Source organism: Sapajus apella, unplaced genomic scaffold (assembly GCF_009761245.1).
Source record: "Sapajus apella isolate SASKATOON/1434 unplaced genomic scaffold, GSC_monkey_1.0 scaffold13, whole genome shotgun sequence".
NCBI lineage: Eukaryota > Metazoa > Chordata > Mammalia > Primates > Cebidae > Sapajus > Sapajus apella.
Genome location: NW_022436953.1, coordinates 12766702 through 12788948, shown reverse-complemented (window position 1 = coordinate 12788948; position 22247 = coordinate 12766702). Strand labels below are relative to the sequence as shown.

At 39.7% G+C, this 22247-nt stretch overlaps 1 long non-coding RNA gene across 1 annotated transcript; it reads left to right on the top strand.

Annotated features, from left to right (window-relative positions):
* The first annotated feature begins 2931 nt into the window (after nt 1-2931).
* LOC116553692 lies at nt 2932-20577 on the top strand. The gene is made up of 3 exons (XR_004269869.1): nt 2932-3009; nt 14558-14564; nt 20566-20577. It is a non-coding gene; the product is annotated as an uncharacterized LOC116553692 (long non-coding RNA).
* Nucleotides 20578-22247: the final 1670 nt, after the last annotated feature.

The window sequence follows — 22247 nt, the reverse complement described above, 5'->3', positions numbered from 1 at the left end:
ATGCAAAAATGGCCTAAATCACCATCCTATTTTTATCACTGGATCCTCATGAGATATGAATGAGGAGAACCCATTTCAGCTGAGGACACTGAGGCACAGATGCTAGGTCACTTGTCTAAGTGACTTACAGTCAGAGCTGTCAACCTCAGTTCTCACTCCAGAGATATTTCTGATTTGACTTGAGGCACTGTCTGCCTTCATGCTTGATCAGATTTATCTATGATGGATAGAGACCTTTGGAAGCCACCTGGAGCCTTCTCCTGCTATTGGGGCATCTAAAACAGGCCAGCTGAAGGAGAGTGTCATGTCTAAGGCTCCTTGGGAAAAGGCCTTACACTCCGGTGCTCTCCAGAGATGTTCCTCGACAAATGACCACCCTGTTCTCTGACCGTCTCCAGCCAAATCTGAATCAGTCCAGATTTGAGACAGGCTTCTCTGAGGCTCCAGGGCAACTGAATTTCTCTCCTTGAAAGTAGTCAATCACTCTGTCCCCTGTGCAGGTTGGCCTTGATTTATTTCCATCCCTCTGCTAGGCACAAGGCCAGCATACTTGTGTCTGGTAAGAGAGAGCTGAGGCCGATATGGTATCTCTTGAGGCACCTTGTGCAGTGGAAAGAACTCTGGGAGACCTGGCTCTGCATTCTGCATCTGGCTTTGTGACCTTGGACAAGTGGCTTAACTTTTCTGAGCTATGGTTTCCTCATCTGTGAAATAAGGATAATAATACATAACTCATGGGGCAATTTTAATACTAAAAATATCGTCTGTGAAGCAGTATCTGACCTTGTTGACCAGGGTTGGTGCATGGGGAATACTGATTCTCTTTCCCGTCTCTCCTTTCAGGGCACTGTTTTTCCTTTCCTCGGGTCTAGTCTGACCCCAAAGACTCCTCTCTGCAGCTGCGAGGGTAAACTGTCTCGTTAGAGATGACAACAGCTGCACAGTAGCACCCTGCTACTTAACCTTTGTTATTAGCAGGCAATTCTTTTTTAATTTTAAGTCCATCTTGTTGATCAGAGGTTTTCTGGTACTTTTCTTGGTACCCAAATCAACAGTAACATTATGTTCAGCCATAGCCTTCGGCAATAACCTCTTCTGCTGCCCTTAGTGATCCCAGCCCCAGCTCTCCGAAGGATGGTGCTTACCCAGGGCCAAGTCCAGCCTGGGCCTGAAAGACCTGCTTCCTCCTCAAGGAGGTACTCCTGACAATCAAGGGATCTTCTAGGTCTTGGTAATGAAAATCAAGAGAATGTTGATGCTGCTTCAAAGGGAATTTCTCACTGGGTGAGGCAGAGTGTGGTGATGCTGAAGTTCACCAGGTTGACTTGGGCTGTGGAACCCTTTCTTGAGGGAGTGGCTTTCCAAAATCAAGGAAGAAGGGTAGATATTCATCTGATTGTATGTCAGAAAGGATTTTATTAGCATAAATGTCCTTAAAATGAAAATAGAATTGTAGGCTCATATTTAAGATTAAACTCTGTCTCTCTTGAATCTCTAAAATATAAGCTATTTGGCTCTGCTTGTAAGTCAGCATAGATTGCACTATTTTTGTGGGTGTTTGCTTTTTTGAGTTTATTTTTTAGTCTGACCAGGTTATTAGAAGCATTTTACAGTTAAAATGTTTGCTTACCATCACTCAAAAATAGGGCTGGAGGAAACTCAAATATCATTGTTCTGTGTTTTGAAGCAGAAATGGAAAAAAAGTAGTTTAAGAAAGGCTTGTGTGAGATGCTGTCTTCACTGTTTTTGCAGAAAAGAAATCGCAGGAGTGGGGACTGGTTGCTTCTTCCCTTGCAGCTCTGAGCCCTGTGTTTCCTGACTGCACTCCCCTCAGGGCAGGCGGATGCACAGCTATACCTGAAGCCCCGATACCTCCCCAAGTAACATAAGAGGCACTTTCTGCCAGGCAAGTGACTAAAGGCGGAAATGGAAAATCCCATAGCAGGATCACAGGAGAATTCTCAGCGGGAGAGGGACTGTCTTTATACTCCCCAGACTCATTGCCAAAGCTGCCTGCCCTGTTGATCTGAAAACGGACTTTTCTTTAATCCAAGTTAGGCCAACGGGAGACTGGAATCAGGTCAGACAGGGGATTAGGGTGTGCAGTATTGTGGAGACCTGGGGAGTTTGGGAATAGGAACTCTCATTGTTTTGTAATGAAGAAGCATTCACGTGAAGTTGAACATTTCCCTTAGTTCCATTTGTTTCCTTTTTGTGTATACTATGTAAAATTAAAGTCAACTCCTTTTATTAGAAGTCCATAATGTAAGATTTCTCTTTCATCAGATTATTTTGTTTTTCCACCCATCCTTTCATTTATCTGTTTATCCTTCAAGTATGGAAATGTGGAAAAAATGATTTTCAACAAAAGATGACACTCTCCTCTGCCCCACACTGGTAATATTTTCAGTAAATTTTTGTATGTTTCTGCATTTTTTCCTTTTAATAGTTTTGATATATTTTATTTTAAAATCATTTCTTTCCTTTTCTTACTACTTTCCTACTCTCTCTTCTTTCATTCCTCCTTCCTTTCATTCTGCCTACTTTTCTTCTTTCTTTTGAAAAACAGTGAAGATAGTTTAAATGGTGAAGGTAACCAGCACCTGCCCCTCCTGAGGGCTCCCCAGTTTGTAGCCCCTCTGAAATCACTCCCTGTTTCAGCAGCCTGTCTTTTGCTTAGGATGACCAGCTGCGGGTGTTTGCTTAGGATAGTCACATTCTATGGCTATGGCCTCAGTATATTGCTACCAGTGCTTTCTTTCACTCTCTAAAGGTATTGTCCTGTTACCGGTGGGAAATATCTGTTACTGGTGGTCAATCTGTACAGGTCTGCAGCAACCTCAATTCTTGCTTCCTCAGAAGAAAGAATTTGACAAAGGGGCATAAGGCAGAAAAAAAGACCAAAACAAGTTTCAGAGCAGGAGTGGACATTTATTAAAAAACTTTAGAGCAGGAAAGAAAGGAAAGTACACTTGGAAGAGATCCACATGGGCGACTTGAAGAACAAGTGTGGTGTTTAACCGTGATCCTAGGACTTTATAGGCTGGCCCACCTGCAGCCAGCTTTCCCATGATTCTTGCCTTAGTCTGGGCTACCCACGTGCACGGTGCTCTCCTTACCCTTGGGAAGTGAGCACGTGCAGTGTGTTTAGGAAGTTGTGCGCATGCCTTTTCTGCCCTTTTCCAGTGGAGAGTCCCTGGAAGGTCCTACTCTGCCATTTTGTCTCTTAATGCACAGGCTTGGGAAGTCACTTCTCCCTGGCATCTGCATTCAGTGAACACTTTAGGTGCAACAGGTACGGGCCATCAGGAAATGGCCTCTCCCTGGTGCTTTGAGAGGCAACGTGATAATTGCCAAACCATCACCTGGCATTCCTTGTGGGTTGGGGAGAGCCCTCTCTTGCCCTGCTCATGCCTGTACCGGTCCTGGACAATAACTTGCCTGGATGCTCTACTTTCACGTCAGCACAGGGCCTTAGAGCAGGGACCCAGGCCACCTGTTTTATATTTATGGGCACAGTGAGCCTGAGGCCTGAGAATCTCTGGGGAAAACATTTGGTGTTCCCCTTCCACTACATGCTGGGCACAAAATAGGGAGAGAAGCTGCTTTTCAATGTGGCTGCTTCTTGATGCTGAGAAAATAAAATTCCACAGGTCACAGGCTGCTGGTGTCCAAGGGCTTCCCCCAGAGGATGCCTGCGGGCAGAATGGCTAACAAGTCATTTCAGTAGCATTAGGCTCGTTTGCTGTAATCCCCAATCTAAGTAGGCTTGTCCTTGTAGAGCAGGAATGAAGTGGTTAGACGTGTTCTGTGTTGGAAGAACCGCCGCAGACGGAGTTAGCATCTCACTTTCCTTGTCATCTTTAAATGTACTCACACTCACAGTATATACCCCATTATCCCAAGAAAAACCTAATGCTGTCCCTGATGCTCAAAGGGCTGTGGGTCTGGCTTCAAGAAGGAGGCTAGTGCTCCTTTCTGGTTGACAGGATTTGCTCCTGAAACTCTCAGTGACAGAGAACAAGGACAGACTCTAGCATGAGAGACTTTGGGCTCTGGTAAGAGTTCCTGCAGCCTGTCCCATCACTGGTGTTTTAAAAAAGCAGTGACTCTTCAGGGAGTCCTCCCTTTCCTTCCCTCCTGCCTTCCTGCCTTCCTGCCTTCCCTCCCTTCCTGCTTTCCCTCCCTTCCTACCTCCCTCTCACCCTTCCTTCCTTCCTTCCTTCCTTCCTTCCTTCCTTCCTTCCTTCCTTCCTTCCCTCCCTCCCTCCCTCCCTCCCTCCCTCCCTCCTTCCCTCATCTTCCTTCTTTCCTTCCGGTCACTTATTTATTAATAGTAATAAATAATTATGCACATAATCCCAAGAATACCTTGTACTTCTGCATCCTCTTTAAAAACAAGGGAAACCAGCCTGAGAGATGGTAACTGACCCAGAAACTTCAGATCCTGTTAGAGAAGGGATGTCTGTCTGACCCTGGAGCTCAAGAAAACATATGACTACTATGTGCTAGTGTCTCCTGTGGAACAGGCCACAGACTGACAATGCATCACCACATAGAGCTTTGGGGGAGTGTGGTGTGGCATGGCAGGTGGCGGTCCTAGTTCACCGGCAGCCTGAAAAAGCCATCTCAGCCTTCATGGGCTAATTGGACTATGGATGCTTGAGGAAAGAGGCCAGTGACTGGTCACGAGGGGAGCAGAGTGACTATGCCATGTGTGGGTTGACCAACTCCAAAACTACTGATGTAGGTGTATTAAGCATTTATTTCCTGAGTGGACTATTCAGTATTCAAGGTAAAGTTCAGGGTCAAAAAGTACTATTTAGCAAAGCAACATTATAGCTGTAGAGAAAAAAAAAATGATTCCCCTTTGTCATTAATTCCAGTACTTTTCTTTAGGACCTTAATTTGGACTCACGGCTCCCCCATTAACTATATAAATGGGATTAATGACTTGATTCCAGCAGAGAACATGAAGTACTTAAGGAACTGTTTCAGCCAGATGACATGTTATTATTACCAGTAAAAGGTGGGAATATTAGCATTTATATGGCCCTTTATTTGCAAAGACTATTCTGATGGCTTATTCACACATATATTATAATCTTAATGGTCATTTTGTGCTCCCCCATTTGTCATGTTTGTATATATTTGCAACATTAAAAAATTATATTACTAAGGACAAATGATGTCCATAGAAGTCTGCAGCTGCCTGTCCTGTGTGGTCACAGAATACTTGCTTTCCTGATGGCGATCCTGACCCAAGAGTCCCCACTCCTAAAGGCCTCTGCAGGGGGTTTGGGTTCAGGCATCTTAAATTTAGTTGTCTCCTCTTGGTAGAGAATTAAATTATGTGTTTTTATAGATTATTAATGGGTCTTCTATGTGTGACATTTCCCCATTGAGTGGTAGGGGAGTGGCAGAGTTGGGGTGGTGGTGATCTTTGTTTTTAGTTATACATTTTTAAATTCTTTTTTTTTTTGCTTTATTTTTATAGCCTTTATTGCATTAAATTAGGCTTAGGCATTTTTGAGTTATTAGATTTTTATTTTTATCAGAGTTTAAATATATACCTTATTTATTTATTAATATATCATAGTCGTATAGATTTTGGGGGCACATATGACATTTTGATACCTGTATGCAATGTGTCATGATCAAAGCAGGGTGATTAGGATAACCATCACCTCAATCATTTATCTATTCTTTGGTTGGAAAGATCATAATTCTTCTCTTCTAGCTATTTTGAAATAACAATCAATTATTGTTAACTGTAATTTTCCTGCTGTACTGTCGAATACTAGAACTTATTCCTTCTATCGAACTGTATTTTTACGTCCATTAACCAACTTCTCTTCATTCTCCTTTTTCCCTAATTAACCATCGAAACAAAGTCTATTTGACATCATACAGGGTAGACACTGGTTTGCCATGGAAGGTGTCTCCCACATTTTCCATTGCGATGTCTTTTCTAAGACCTCTGTTTCCTGCTTAACAAGTTAGAGGATGATGATAACAACAATGGACATGTATTGAGTTTTAAGTGTCAAACACTCAGCTAAATACCTTAAATTCATGATCATATTTATCCATCACAGTAGTGCTATAAAATAGATTCAATTATTATCTCCATTTTACAAAGACAGAGCTGAGACTTAATTAAATGACTTCTCCAGCCAGCCCTCTAACTAATATTCCAACCCAGTTGTCTGCTTACTTGTAGCTAAACTGCACCTTAAATCTATTGAATCTCATAACTTAGGAGTTTTGTGCTAGTTTTAGAAAACAATTAGCCACAGTTTAATTTATGGGTTTTTAAGGGACCTTCTCTCCACTCCTTGATGCACTGAGCTAAAAGTCAGAAAATGTCCTCAGCGCTGGCCTCTTATTTTGTCTTAGCTCTGCTTTTTCTGTCGAAGAAAAGAGTCAAACTCTGTGAAATATTTGAAGAGATTTATTCTGAGCTAAATATGAGTGACCACGGCCACTCATATTTAGTGACACAGCTCTGAGGACGTCCGGAGAACATGTGCCCATGGTGGCTGGGGTGCAGTTTGGTTTTATACATTTTAGGGAGACATAAGACATCAATCAAATACATTTAAGAAATACATTGGTTTGGCCCGGAAAGGCAGGACAACTCGAAGCAGCGGGAAACCTCTAGCTTATAGGTAGATTGAAAAATTTTCTGGTTGACAATTAGTTGAGTTTATGTAAATACCTGGGATCAATAGAAAGGAATTTCTGGATTAAGAAAAAGGATTGTGGAGACTAATTTGCAGAGGAACCCTTCACGTAGCAGGCTTCGGAGAGAATAGGCTGTAAAATGTTTTTCATCAGACTTAAAGTCTGTGTTGACCTTAATCCCCAAGAGGTATAATGAGGCATGTCTGACCCCTTGACTTCCCATCATGGCCTGAACCAGTCTCTCAGGTTAAGAGTACCTTGGCTGAGGAGGAAGTCCATTCAGATGGTGAGGAACCTTAGAATTGTATTTTTGGTTTACATATCTAATTTTTTTCCTTCTAGAATGATGACCTCACCTCTAATTTTCATTTTCCTGTTTAGTTTAAAATTTTGAGTTTTCTTCATTTTGTAGTGAGTCCCATGAATTACAGTGGACTTTGAAAGTATTGCTCTTTACCACCCTTTTGTGTTAATGAAGTAACGTCTGTCATCAGCTTCTTATTTTCCTTCTTATGTGTGAACTCCCAAAATTGGAGACAGGTCTCAGTTAATTTAGAAAGTTTATTTTGCCAAGGTTGAGGACATGCACTTGTGATAGAGCCCCAGGAGGTCCTGACATGTGCCCAAGGTGGTAGGGGCACAGCTTGGTTTTATACATAGGGAGGCATGAGACATCAATCAATATGTATAAAACATACGTTGGTTCAGTCCAGAAAAGTGGAACAACTTGAAGCAAAAGGCAGGACAACTCGAAGCAGAGAGGGGACTTCCAGGTCATAGGTAGATGAGAACCAAATGGTTGTGTTCTTTTGAGTTTCTGATTAGACTCTCCAAAGGAGGGAATCAGATATGCATTTATCTCAGTGAGCAGAGGGGATATTGATTTACACTGAGGGGTTAGTACCTTAATATGAAATATGTCAGGAAAAAGTTAAATCTTTACCTGTGTGAGAAGAAGAGGGCAATATTGACTTGGAGGAATGTACCTGAAGTGGTTGAGTTTCAAGTAAAAGTAGTAAGAGTTAACATCTGTTACATGTACTTCCTGAATACTCACACTTAATCCTCTCCTTAGGCATGTGAAATGGATATTAATTCTCATTTCACTAATAAAGAAATAGAAAGCATTTTGCCTCATGAGACAGAGCTGATCAATGGGGCAGTGGGTTCAAAGCTTGCTGTTCTCTTTTGAAAGCCGGCCTTGCCTTGTGGCGGACCTGGGAGGGGACCACAGGTGTGGTTGGGAGCAGCTTCTCCAGGATGGTCAGCCAGAGCCATCAACTCACATAGCTGGTCCTAAAGAGACTGAGGATTCCTCTCTCATTTCCTCCCTGCCACTTGGGATGAGAATTTTCCAAGCTGCTTGAGGTGGACAGAGAGTGAGGTGGATTATTGACCCCCGACTAGGAAGCAGATTTCTTTCAGTGATCCAGGGAATCCTAAGACCCAGCTCTCCTTCAGACAGAATTAACCATACTTCCAAGCTCAGTAGGTCAATGGGTCCTACACCAGAAGGGAGGAAGGATCTGAATATTGAGCATCTACTGGATGTACACTCTGTGCTAGGCTCTTTCAGTCTTAGCTCTTTCCTCTTTTTCTTGATAGGGGTTTGTGCCTAAGCACCTTTTTTGCTTTTCCTTTTGCTTTTGTTTTTGTTTGCAGGGAACATATCACTGGAAATATACCTTAGAGAGCCCACTGAGCTTGGCTATTATCTGGCCTTCACCCACAACGTAAGGTATTAGATCAAAGCCTCCATGAGCCAGAAGATTTCTGAAACTCTTGAAAATGCACACAGATGGGAAATGGTACTTCTGGGAACAATGTTGCCCCTGCTTTCCTCATGAATGACATTCTTTTACTTCTGAGCATTCCCTCCAGGGACTCTTTAGGTGTTACTGACACCTGGCTCTGAAGGTGAGAAACCACATGGTTCTGAGTCCTTTCATTTCTACTGCCCACTGAAAGGCAAAAAAGAAACATACTGTGGCTGAGCAGTTGCTGACATGACCGGGAAATTTGTGTCACTCTGATGCTGTATGGAATGGAATCCTTCAAGAAAAGAGGAGAATGCTCACAAGGCCTCCACCCCATCCTAATGCAGTTATGATTATAACTGCCTTGCCATCTTCCACAGAGAAATGCAGCTTTGGAGGTCTGTGTCACCTTAGTGCTCTCAATGCAATGCATAGCACTGAGTTACATTTCTTAGGCTTCTTCCTGACAGACTGAAAGTCCATCAAGCCCTGTGGAAAGATCACCAGAGAAGCCTGAAGATGAGCTCATTTCCCTGTCTCCAAAGAAAGTGTGTGGGATGTTTTGGCAGTGAGGCCTTCACATGGTCAAAAACACTGCAAACTCTACCCTCCATATACATGGCAGACATTAGGGAACTCTCCTCCTTTGGGTTTTTTTTTTTTTTTTTTTAAATTATGCAGCTCTGCATTATACAAGTGATTGATTCTAAGCTGGTAACTAAGCATTTGGGTGATGGAATGGGCTTTATTTTCACGTCAACCTGCTTCTGATTTAGAGTTGAAGATGTGATACAATCAGACATCAGTTTGAAAAAAATAATCTGTACAAGGGGAGTGAAGACCAGTTGCCATAATGACCAGGGAGATGTCCTTGGTGCTTGCTGTTGACAGCACTCTGGGCTGCACTGTATTTCCTTTCTGACTGCAACCTTGATGGCACTCTTAATCGGCCCTACTTGTTCTCCCGCTCATGACACAATTTGCAAGAAAAATATGCACATTTATCTCTTATAACAACAACCACTTACTGATTGCCTATGATGCAGGGCTGCTATGGGTTACTTTTATTCAGCTTGCAAACTGGGGCAAAGAGCCAGCCAACTGTAGATGCCAGGCTGTCCACCTGGAGTGAGTCTGTGTTGTCTAATTCATGAGGACTCACAGCAGGCCTGTTCCAGTGCAAGCACATCACAGAAGTTTATAAACACCACTGTGTTTAACCCGCATAAAAGAAGAGCAACAGAGATATTATCATCCTCACTTTACAGAGGGAGAAATTGACCTGGAGGAGTAAAATTACCAGCTCAAGTTTTCCTGGTATAGAGAAGTGGAGAGGGTATGGAAAAAGAGGAAGACTGGAATGTATCCAATAGTGTTGAATTGAAATTATAGTTATTAGTATGAACTCATGGTTTTTAATAAGTAGATACAGAAACAAATGTAAGCTAACAGCAACGACATGCTACTAGCAATAAATATATTCAGCATCCAGATCATTGTTTCTAAATATTATTTTCATTCTAGAAACCAGGTTTCCTTGAGGTAAATATCTATGTTGGGGATGGGGCAAAGAAGGCACAAGATAAGCCTAAAGCATACTATTTTGCCAGGAAGTGAAAAGTGCTGAAGGAATGATGGGGAAATTCCCAAAGCACACTGAATCCAGCTAGAGGGGCCCACTGGCCACATTAACAATAAAATGGAAAGCTATCCATTGAACAAAATAAAAAACCATGAGACCACAATAATAAAAACAAACAAACAAACAAATAAATAATATAAAGAGCTTCGTTACTGAAACAAAACAACAATTGGTCCAAAGCTACATAGTCAGGTTTCAAACTACCAGCTGTGTTCTTGTAGAACTTATGTTTATTCTTGAGTCATGGAACGTCTATATTGTAAGAGAAAGGTGACTTCCTAGGGAAAGTGTGGTATCTTCACTTAGTGGGACTGGATTCAAGATGGACTTTCCCATGACTGTCCTCTCCAGTCATTGATACTTGGCATATACTTTTTTGAGGTTATTTCTAAAGCATTAGCCAGAGTGAAGACATCCTTTAGAAAAATAAACCTGGTATTCAGTTGACTGTTCTGCGCCTTTGCTTTTAGAGTTGACACATGGATTCTGTTCTCATCAGAAATATCATTGTGAGAAGAGGGAGAAGGAGGAGGAGGAGAAAGAGGGGGAGGAGAAAGAAGACGACGAAAAGAAGAGGAAGAAGAAAGAAGGAAGAAGAAGCAGAAGGAGGAGGAAAGAAGGAGGGGAGGAGGAGAAGAAGAAGGAGGAGGAGGAGGAGAAAAGAACAACAACAAGAATAAGAGGAAAGAAGAAGAGGAGGAAGAGGAATAAGAGGAAAAAGAAGAGGAAGAAGAAGAAGGAGGAGGGGAGAAGGAGAAGAAGAAGGAAGTAGGAGGAGGAGGAGAAGAAGAAAAAGAACAACAACAACAAGAAGAAGAAGAAAGAGGAGGAGGAGAAAGAAAAGGAAGAAGAAGAGAAATAAGAAGCAGCAGAAGAGAAGGAGGAAGAAGAAGAAGATTCCAAACAAACAAACCCAAGCTCAAAATCACTGGAGGGTGGTGTTCGCTAAGACTAAAGCAAGGTTTCGAGAAAGAGCTGAACGTTAGGCCCTGGGAAGATCAGGAAGCAAATCTTCTGCAGAATTGCTCTGTGATGTGATGGATTTTGCCATCTTCCTTTTCATGGTATCTTGGAGTCCGTCTGCTGCTCTGCTCTGATTTACCCTGATCTGTTTCTTCGGGAACTCTGCCCTTCCCAACAATGTTATACATAAGAGGTACTAGGAGACTTTCAGAAGTTTAACTGTACTATCTGAAATTCCCTTTTCTGTTTCTTGGTTGAAATTCCCAGTGCAAAGAGTGTCATTAACTTTATTCATTTTTTTAATGCCAAGCAGCACGCAGTCCATGGATGGCCCACCTTTACTTAGGTGTTTCCTCATTGTTCAGTAAGCTGACACAGTCCGAGGGGGTGAGTGGGTTAAATGAATCACATATTAAACTCCACACTCTGTAGGGAATGCTGGTGGTGAGTTCCCTAGTGCAGATGTCTGGATCTCAATGGAACCAAAAAGCAACTAGGGTTGCTATAACCACATTCCCGTTATAGTGATAAGTTTGATAAGAGAGAGAAAAAAAAATCTTTCAGCAAGGAGGTTGCAAGGATGCAAATGTTTTGCATCCTTTGATGTCCCTTGACTACTGCTCATTTAAGAATTTTAGGACCCCTGCTGTGTGTGGTCAGGGGACCTAGACTGAAGGGGCCCCCATACTTGTGGGCAGTTCTGTAACTACTCTAGGCCCTATTTCCGCTCTCTGCTTGAGACTTCTTCCCTCATCTATTTCCTTTGGTTGAAACCTCCTTGGACATCCCTCCTCCCTGCACTGGCCCTGTTTGGGTTGCAATCAAGTCTCAGATGCTCTTCTTGACCAGGAAGTCCCTTAAGTTGTTAATTTTATAAGCATCCTTAAGTCCTACCTGTTCACAACCAGTCTTGACATTTTGCTTCCGATTTTTGACTGTTAGTAATGGCTAACATTTACGGAGGACTTGTTACGTGTCAGACATTATGGTAAGCTCTTTTTGCATTAACTTATTTAATACCTGTGAGGCATTCTCCCTACTTTACAGATGATGAAATAAAGTTTAAGAAAATTAAATAACTTGCCAAAGCTAGCACAACTATTAAGTGGCCAAGATAGAATTCAAACCTTTTATGTCTGAATATATGAGCCTAGAAATTTCTGCCTTGCAGTATACTTGTCAGCAGCAAAGAGCCTAGCACTCTCTGTGTATCATGCTCCCATTTTTCCAGCTGTGCCATACATTTAAGGTTGATCTCCCCACTTCAGCTGCCTCAGAGTATCCATCTCCTGAGTTTCAGACTTGAGCCTAGTTGGAAGCACAAAGGCGGTTCTTGGATACTGTTTTCTTCCCAGAATTCCTTTGTAGTTTAGTTCTCAGGCACATCAAACACAAGCTGTAATCTTGTTATTTTTTCCCACTCAGCTCCAGATTGGCTTTCAAGAAGTTGTTTTATGTTTTTCTTCTGAACTCTAGACCCCTAAATTTCAGCTGACAATAATGGGCAACATCATGCGCCTAACACAAATTCCGAAGAAACTGGCCCTGTCAGAAGAGGCAAATGCAATTATATGGCTCACTGGTCTTGTCTGGCTATCAATTTGCTTGAGGAAATTTGATAAGAATGGAACCTATAATTGACTTGGCTGATATCTATACATATATTCCACCACCCCTAGCCAAAGTTAGGGTTGAGAAAATATGGCATCTTTTACTTGCCAATTACCAAGCCTACCTCTTAAAGTCTTTTTTAATGGGAAAAAACCCCTCAAAAACAACTATTAATAATCTTGCCTGATTGAATCAAATGAGGTCCCCTTCTTCATTTGTATGTGTCTCCCTGGATGTCAGGTCACTTTGTCCCATTGATGCTGAGGTAGATGACACAGAGTAAATAAAGATGGCTTAGTCACATTCTAAATGCCTGCAATTTCTCTGTCCTTAGACCTATGTAGCATGACCTGAGTCACAGGAGGGAGCATGAGGATCATCTATATCCCTCACCTGGGAAACACTAATATCTGTGCATGTATGCATGGTCACAGAACTGTGTGCATACATGCACAGATATGTGTGTTCCTAAAAATTCCTAATATGTCCTTCTTGTCATCTGAATATAAAAAGGAAATGGCTCTGGCACAAAAAGATCAACACTCTCAGCTTTCTCCAGCATATCACCTTCATCCTACAGCAGAAAAAAAAAAAAACATTTGGAGCAAAAGTTGCTGGTATCAAATCTCACTTTGCTAATTAACTTTTTACTTCACCTTCTTTTCATTTTAACCTGTTTCTTTGTCTGTAGAATAAATGGGATAATATCAACTCTACCTTTCAACACTAACTCAAAAGAATCCATGTCAAGTATATGGGGACATTTAAGGACGACTAAGCTCTTAGCACTCTTGCACATATGTTGAAATTGTCATTTGACAAAAAGTTCAGATATTATAGCACAAGTTTCCTGTGCTCCATTAAACTCACAATGGTAGATTTATGTAATAGTGCAAACTCTCACTGAGTAACAACATGGGCATTGGATTCAGACAAACTCAATTCCTAGCACTACTGCCATAGGGCTTTGGACAAATAATGTTATCACTATAAATCTCAGTTTCTTCACCTGTAAAAGGTTGGTGGTAGAATGGTTATATCCACCTTACAAAGCCGTAATGAGAATTAAAAAAGACACAGCACTTAACACTGTACTTGGCACATAGTATATACCCCAAACCATGGTTACTATAAGACCTTTACTACTATCATTAGTAATAATTTCAAACTGAAGTTGTTACAAAAAAATCTATGTCTAGGACACCCGGGTAACGCTAATCTTTCATCAGGACCTCAAGCCTTTTTCTCCTATGTTAGTTTCTTCCTTGTTTCTGGAATTAAATGAGGCCATCGAAGTCCAGACAAGATTTCCCCAGGAGAAGCTTCCCCTTCAGTGAGTCAGGGTGAGCACAGAGGATTGGTTCTGCATTAGACAGGAACCTGGCTGAGCAAGGACGAATCTGATCACACAGCTAAGGAAGTCTGTCTTTGCAGAGACGCAGCCTCGCTGAGCTCTTCCAACAAAGGACCTCGGGGCTTTTTTTCCTCTTCAAACAACGGCTTATTAGAACTGATAAAATTAAAGAACACCTCTAAAATCTGCCACTTTCATTTAATAAAGTAACAGGTGGGGCCTGAACTGACTAATGATGTCAAGGCCTTTCATTTGTGGCGAGCCAATTTCCTCTGAACATGGAAGGCTAGTCTTAAATAAGATGAATCTCCTTCCCTACCTGGTTCCTTCTAAGCATGGTGCCACAATTAATGAAAACCGCCAGACATTTCCAGTGCTAACCTGTCAAATAAAGATTCCCATCTTGAGAGGTATGGGCAGCTTCAAGGCTTGTGGCTCTTTGTTTGCCCATATTCTTCCAACCTCTTCAGACTAAATGTCTGGTTAAAAATGAATAGGGGAGGGTGAAGTTTGTGTACCCACAGCTGAAAGACCTGGAGAGAGGCAAAATGTTATTTTGTTTTCCAGTGATACATATTTAAGAAACCTGGAATATATATGAGATTGTAAAGCCTTATACACCATCTCGATGAAACGGCAAGTTTCCCTGACAAACACAATTTCGGAAATCACTTAAAGAAACAGTCTTCTAAACCATTAGAAGTTATTAAGTACCTGGTATAGTCAAGATCTTGCTTAGATTTTTCTTTGAATCAAATCAAAAGAAGAAAATTTCCTTCATAAATATATTATTACTTTTGGGGCTAGTATGTAACTAGAATCTCAGTCCAGTAAAAGATAATACTGATAACAAATATTTAAATGAGATTTTATATATTCACATTCATTACTTTGTTAGCTGCCCACAGAGGAATCTGAGCTGGTGTAGTGTTTCTAATAGTGTGGTGGACAGATGTACTGCAATGGATTCTGCTGGTTTTGGTCATGCAAGGATGTTTAAAATGCACATCATGAGCCTCTCTGAGAATCTACTGAGATACAATATCCATGGATTTTGGACTGGGAACCTCCATTGTCCTCTAGCTTTACTGGTGATTCTTCTGTATCACTTGTAATTAAGTATTTCTGATTATTCTTTTCTTGTGAAGAGAGCTCCCTGAGTGTAGCTCTTGGCTTTTCTACACCTTTTTGCTGACTCCATCCCACGAAATGTGGAATAGTATGCCTGATTGTAATTTTGGGCAAAGAATAATCAGGGCATTCTTGGGTTAACTCCATTACCCGTTATCCTAGAGAGGTAACTGCCTTCAGAAAGAAGATCAGTATGTGGCCCGGGCGTGGTGCTCACACCTGTAATCCCAGCACTTTGGGAGGTTGAGGTGGGCAGATTATCTAAGGTTGGGAGTTCAAGACCAGCCTGACCAACATGGAGAAACCTTGTCTCTACTAAAAGTACAATAATTAGCTGGGTGTGGTGGCATGCACCTGTAGTCCCAGCTACTCAGGAGGCTGAGGCAGGAGGATCGCTTGAACCCAGAAGGCAGAGGTTGCAGTGAGCCAAGATTGTGCCACTGTACTCCAGCCTGGCAAGAGAGCGAGACTCTTTTTCAAAAACCAAAAACAAACAAACAAACAAAAAGGAGTCAGTATGGGGAGGCAACTAACCCCAAGCCCCCATTCACTCTGGTCAGAGAAACAACTATGTTTTAAAACGTGCTCATTTTCTTTTCTTTTTCAATAACAAAGTAAAAACTGACATGTTTCTTATTTTCCAATTGAATGGTAAATTCTCTTTCTTCTGTCAACTCTCCCTCCTTCCTCCAACTCTCTAAAAAATTTTGCTGTCTTTTCAAGGTTATTTACATTTGATTCTTGAACAGTGTGTGGGTTTGGGGTGCCAACCTTCTGCACAGTAAAATATGCTCATATAACTTCGTCCCAAACTTAACTATCGAGAGCCTACTGTTGACTTACCAATAACATAAACAGCCAATAAAGACATTTTATATGTTAAATGTGTTGCTTACTATATTCTTACAATAAAGTGAGTTAGAGAAAAGAAAATTTTATTAGGAAAATAAGGAAGAGAAAATGTATTTATTACTTATTAAGTGGAAGTGAACCATCATAAAAGTCTTTAACCTCATTGTTTTCAATTTGAGAGGGCTGAAGAGGAGAAGAAGACAGATTGATTTGCTGTCTCAGAGGCAGAGTCTATGCATAGACAAAAGCCAGATTTTTCAGGCAATATAAGCTGTGAGCATAGTTTTTAAAACCAGTTGTAATGTTATGGAGCAATTTCATCATGGCAGTTCAGCATCATGAATGAAGACTTGGGTCCTTTGTTATGGTTCATTTTTGGAGTCCTTACTCTGCCATATATTAGTAGTGTTGTGTGGAACATATTGCACATTCCATAGGCCTGTGTAATGAATGGCTAGTGTGTGTGATTTCTAATATCAATAGGATGCCATTCTGTGGAATCATCAAGGAATATTAATGGCTAAATGAAACATCAATTCCTGTTTCCGCCCACTTACCTGTAGTGTGTTCATCAAGTTGTCTACTTCTCTAAACCTCTTTGTCTTATACTTAAAAATGACTGCCCTATATTCCTACAGACTGTGTGGGTGCAAGAAAAAAGTCATTAATATAGATACCTTTGAAAATTTTAAAACTCTTTGGAAATATGGGCCATAATAGTAATTTAAAAAGATATTCTATTTGTACTTTTTTCTAGCAGACACAAATATATGTGTTAAGTATGGTGAAGGCTTACTTTTGCTATTAACCTTTGGCTTCAAACAAATATTCATTCTTTCATTTCAATTAAGGATGTGGACATGTGCTTCACCTTCTAGGTAACTCACTAAAACTCTTATGTCAGCCATGGAATCCTTTCCTTTGCTTTCCCTTTGGCCAATCATTAATTGTTTTCTTTTTTTAAAAACATCCAGCTGCAAACACCTGTCCATTGCAACCAGAATGAAAAAATTTCATTCTGCAATAAATAAGTAGTAGTTTTTTATAAAAACTTTTAGGTTCATGGGTACATGTGCAGGCTTGTTATACAGGTAAAATCATGTTGGGGGTGGGTGGTGTACAGATTATTTCATCACTGAGGTACTAAGCCTACTATCAATAGTTATTTTTTCTGATCTTCCCTCCTCCCACCCTCCACCCTCAAGTAAGCCCCAGTGTCTCTTGTTCCCTTCTTTGTGTTCATGTGTTATCATCATTCAGTTCCTACTTATAAATAAGAACATGCAGTATTTTTTTTCTGTTCCTGTGTTAGTTTGCTAAGGATAATGGCCTCCAGCTCCATCTGTGTTCCCACAAAGGATGTGACCTCATTCTTTTTTATGACTACACAGTATTCTATGATGTATATGCATACCACATTATATTTATCCAATCTGCTATTGATGGGCATGTAGGTTGATTCCACATCTTTGTTATTTTGAATAATGATGCAATGAACATATACAAGTATGTGTCTTTATGATACAACAATTTATATAACTTTCAGTATATATCCAGTAATGGGATTGTTGGATCATATGGTAGCTCTGTTTTTAGCTCTTTGAGAAATTATCACATGCTTTCCACAATAGTTGAACTAATTTACACTCCCACCAACAGTATAAGTAAGTGTTCCCTCTTTTCTGCAACCTCAACAGTATCTGTAATTTTTTGACTTTTTTATAATAGCCATTCTGACTAGTGTGAATGGTCTCGCAGTGTGGTTTTGATTTGCGTTTCTTTAATGATCAGTGATATTGAGCTTTATTTCATATGTTTGTCAGCCACAAGTATGTCTTCTCTTGAAAACTGTCTGTTCATGTCCTTTGCCCACTTTTTAATGGGATTTTTTTTTCCTTGTAAACTTGTTTAAGTTTCTCATAGATGCTGGATATTAGACTATATATTATATAAGAATAACATTGAATCTGTAAATTGCTTGGCCAACATGGCTATTTTAATGATATTGACTCTTCCTATCCATGAGCATGAAATGTTTTTCCATTTGTTTGTTTCATCTCTGATTTTGCTGAGCAGCGTTTTGTAATTCTCATTGTGGAACTCTTTCACCTCCCTGGCTAGCTGTATTCCTAAGTATTTTATTCTTTTTGTGGCAATTGGGAGTAGGATTGTGTTTGTGGTTGGCTCTTGGCTTAGCTGTTGTTGGTGTATAGAAATGCTAATAATATTTATGCATTGATTTTTGTATCCTGAAACTTGACTAAAGTCGTTAATCAACAGAAGGAGCTTTTAGGCCAGTCCTATGGGGTTTTCTAGAAGTAGAAAAGAAAATAGAAAACTTAGAAGAAAAGGAAAATTCCTGGACATATACAGCCTCCTAAGACTGAACCAGGAAGAAACTGATTCCCTGAATAGATCAATAATGAGCTCCCAAATTTAATCAGTAAGAAATAGCCTACCAACCAAAAATAAATAAATAAATATAAATAAATAAATAAATAAAAGCCCAGGACCAGGCAGATTCACAGAGGAATTCTACCAGATGTACAAAGAAGTGTTCTTATGAAAACTATTCCAAAAAAATTGAGAAAGAGGGACTTCTCCTTAACTCATTTTAGGAGGTCAGCATCATTCTGATACCAAAACCTAGCAGAGACACAGCAACTAAAAACATCAAGCCAATATCCTTAATGAACATTGATGCAAAAATGCTCACAAAACACTTGCAAACTGAATTCAGCAACACATCAAAAAGCTAATACACATGATCAAGTTAGCTTTATCCCTGGGATGCAAGGTTGGTTCAACATACACAATTCAACAAGTATGATTCAACACATAAGCAGAACTAAAGACAAAAATCAAATGATTATATCTTAATAGTTGTAGAAAAGGCTTTCAATAAATTCAACATTGCTTCATGGTAAAAAATCTCTGCTGGGCATGGTGGCTCACACCTATAATCCCAACACTTTGCAAGGCCAAGGTGGGTAGATTGCTTAAGCCTCAGGAGTTTTAGACTAGCTGGGCAACATGAAAAAAACCTGTCTCTACAAAACAATACAAAAACTAGCCAGGTATGGCAGTGTGCACCTGTATTCCCAGCAACTCAGGAGGCTGAGGCAGGAGGATTCATTAAGCCTGGGAAGTCAAGGCTGCAGTGAGCCATGATTATGCCACTGTACTCCAGCCTGCATGACAGAACGAGACCCTGTCCAGAAACAAAAGCAAAACTCTTAATAAATTGTGTTTTGAAGGAACATATCTCAAAATAATAGCCATCTGTGACAAACCCACAGCCAACATCACACTGAATGCACAAAAATTGGAAGCATTTCCCTTAAAAACTGGGACAAGACAAGGATGCCATCCCTCACTGTTCCTATTCAATGTAGTATTGGGAGTCCTGGCCAGAGCAATCAGGGAAGAAAAGTAAATAAAGTGCATCCAACTAGGAAAAAAAAAAGGTGAAACTATTACTGCTTGCAGATGAAATTATTCTATGTCTAGAATAAATTGCTGTTTACACTTTTGATACTCTTATTCCACTGTAAACTCCTTAAGGAAAGGTCAGATGTTATATTTTTATTTTGTACAACTCTAGATTCTGTCACAATGCTAAGCAAAGAATGTGTGCTAGATAAAAGCATATGTTGAATTGAATAGAGTTGAAATCATTTTTTTTAATAATGTAGGCTGTACATATTTTTGTTAAATAGGAGGATCTTGAAAAATATAAGTAAATTCAAAGAATTTGTAATATATTCACCAAAAGCCATCAGTTTTAATTTTTTTTTAAGAAACAGCTTTATCAAGGTACAAATTACATACCAAAAATATGTGTAGAGTTCAATGCATTTTCTTAAATTTATTCATTTGTGCAACAATCACCACATCCAGTTTTAGAACACACTGATCATCTGAAAAAGTTTCTTTCTACCCATTTAAATCATATTATAATAATATACAAAGAATTTCATTTTTAGAAGAAGAAAAAATCCTAATATAAATATTTTCCCCATGGAATTAAGAACATAAAATATAAACATTGGAATCACTGCTTTATAATCTACAAATGATGTGCCCAAATTACCTTCTAATTTTATTCCAATATAAACTACAAATATATTAGAGAAAAAATCTTTGCATATACATTTCTGAAGTAAAACAAAATCTTTAATATTGATTACCATAGCTAGAATCACTGAATTTTGCCATATTACGTAGGTAATTGTTTTTCAAATATTTACAATTTCCTTTTCCCAAATAAGCATTAAGAGTGATTATTGCCACTTTCGAGTATAACTAATATTTGTAATTACAGAAAATTATATAAACTTTTGCAAATTTTAAGGATGATTTCAGAGGACGTGAGCATTGGTTGAAGTTGGGGCTGATGTAAATAGTTTTGAGCAATTTGTGTGCTCCTGCTTGAGAGTGCCCTTAGGGCTTAGAGCAGCCTGTGTTGAATCATCAAGCTCTACACACAGGGCTGTGTCTGCCTGGGCCCTCCTCTACATCACACAAAGGCATGCTCTGCTCTCTAAGCCCTGTGCTCATTCAAAGAGAGCACTTCTGTCTAATTGGTACAAAGGCTTCCTATGGACCAGCTCGGGCCCTGATTGGGGTTTTCAGGATAAGGCAGTTGCAATCTGAATCCTTGTTTGCTCTGCAAGCACCACTTCAGGGAAGTAGCCAAGCTCAAAGTGTAGAGACTAACCTATAGAGGCTCAGGTAAACAGAGCTGTCCATCTGGGGAGCTTGGAAGGCTGCTAAAGGTTGTCAAAGTTCTCCACAATTGACTTGTCCATCCTCATCTCTCACTGCAGTTCCCTTGGGGTTTCCCTCCTGCCCTCCATACCTGCTGCCACCTTCGGTGAATTTCTTCTTTCTGCTGTGATCATCCATTCCACTGTCCATCCAACACTTTTCATCCTTCAAGATTTGCCTCACGGTCTTAGAATGTGGAATCCTCTCTTGTTGCTCCAATGTCAACTATTCTGGGTGTGTAATTATCCTATCCTTCCCTTTGAACTCATTGCGTTTCTGACATCATATCATGCAGTACTAGTTAAGTGCACATGATCTGAAGCTGATTAGGCTTGAAATCTGGCTCTGATAATTAACCAACAGAGAACCCCTTGGAAAGTTTCCAAATCTCTCTTTGCCTTAGTTTTTTTTGTGTATAAAATTGAAATAATAGTTCCTACCTCTCTGAGTTGTTATGACAATCAGCAAGTTAGTACCTAGCAAATATTTTTTTTCTTTTACGTGAATTATTTTGTTTTGCCAAATATATTGTAAGCTATCTGAGAGCAGTAAAGAAAAATAAGTTGGGATAGGTGTGACTCACTAAGCCCAGAGCTAGACTAGCCATCTATTGATTCTTAGCTCTCTGTTCCTTTGACTTTTGCCATTTTGTCTGACATCAATAATTTTTTTTTTTTTTTATAATGAAATAGTGATAATATTGATAGTCATAATAAAGATTTCTTCAAAGTGTATTATGTGCAGCTTTTAAAATTTGTGCAAGTAAGTCTTTTCTTTATGCTTATAAATGAGAGATCATGAATTTTATTATATTATTTATCTATTATATTATGTATTTATTATATTATTTATTATTTTATTATAACCTAGATATTTTCTTCTCTTTCCCCCCCAAGTATCCTCTCCCATCCTATGAAATATGTTTTTAGTGCTATGTTTTCTTAACTTTAAATAAAAGTACAAGAGGAAGTATTCAATCAAAACAAATCTAATTGGCTACACACACAACTACAACCTCATTTCATCCATATTATTAGAACAGTTAATTGGACCTGCAGAGCCACCAGCTAAATCATTGGTTTATGCAAACAGTGAATCTAATTTTCTCTAAAACATCTTTTTGCAGGAACAGGAAAACAAGATAGGAAGGAGAAATGATTCTGAGTGCAACTTAAAAAGATCAATTTGGTTTCAATTATCTGCCTTTGCCAGATAGGCATCAAAAAATATTAACACATTATTGAAATGAAAAAAAGCTATATATTTATGTATTTTATATATATATATATATATATATATATATACACACACACACGCATACATACACACATACATAATTTCTTCCACATTGAAAGAGCAAAAACAGTAAAATAAATAATACATTTTATACTGCAGCTGAATTCAGCCAGAATCAGCAGGGATGGGCTTCCCCTCTTTCCCATCCTCCTTCATCCAAATCTTTTATAAATATTGTTCTTCA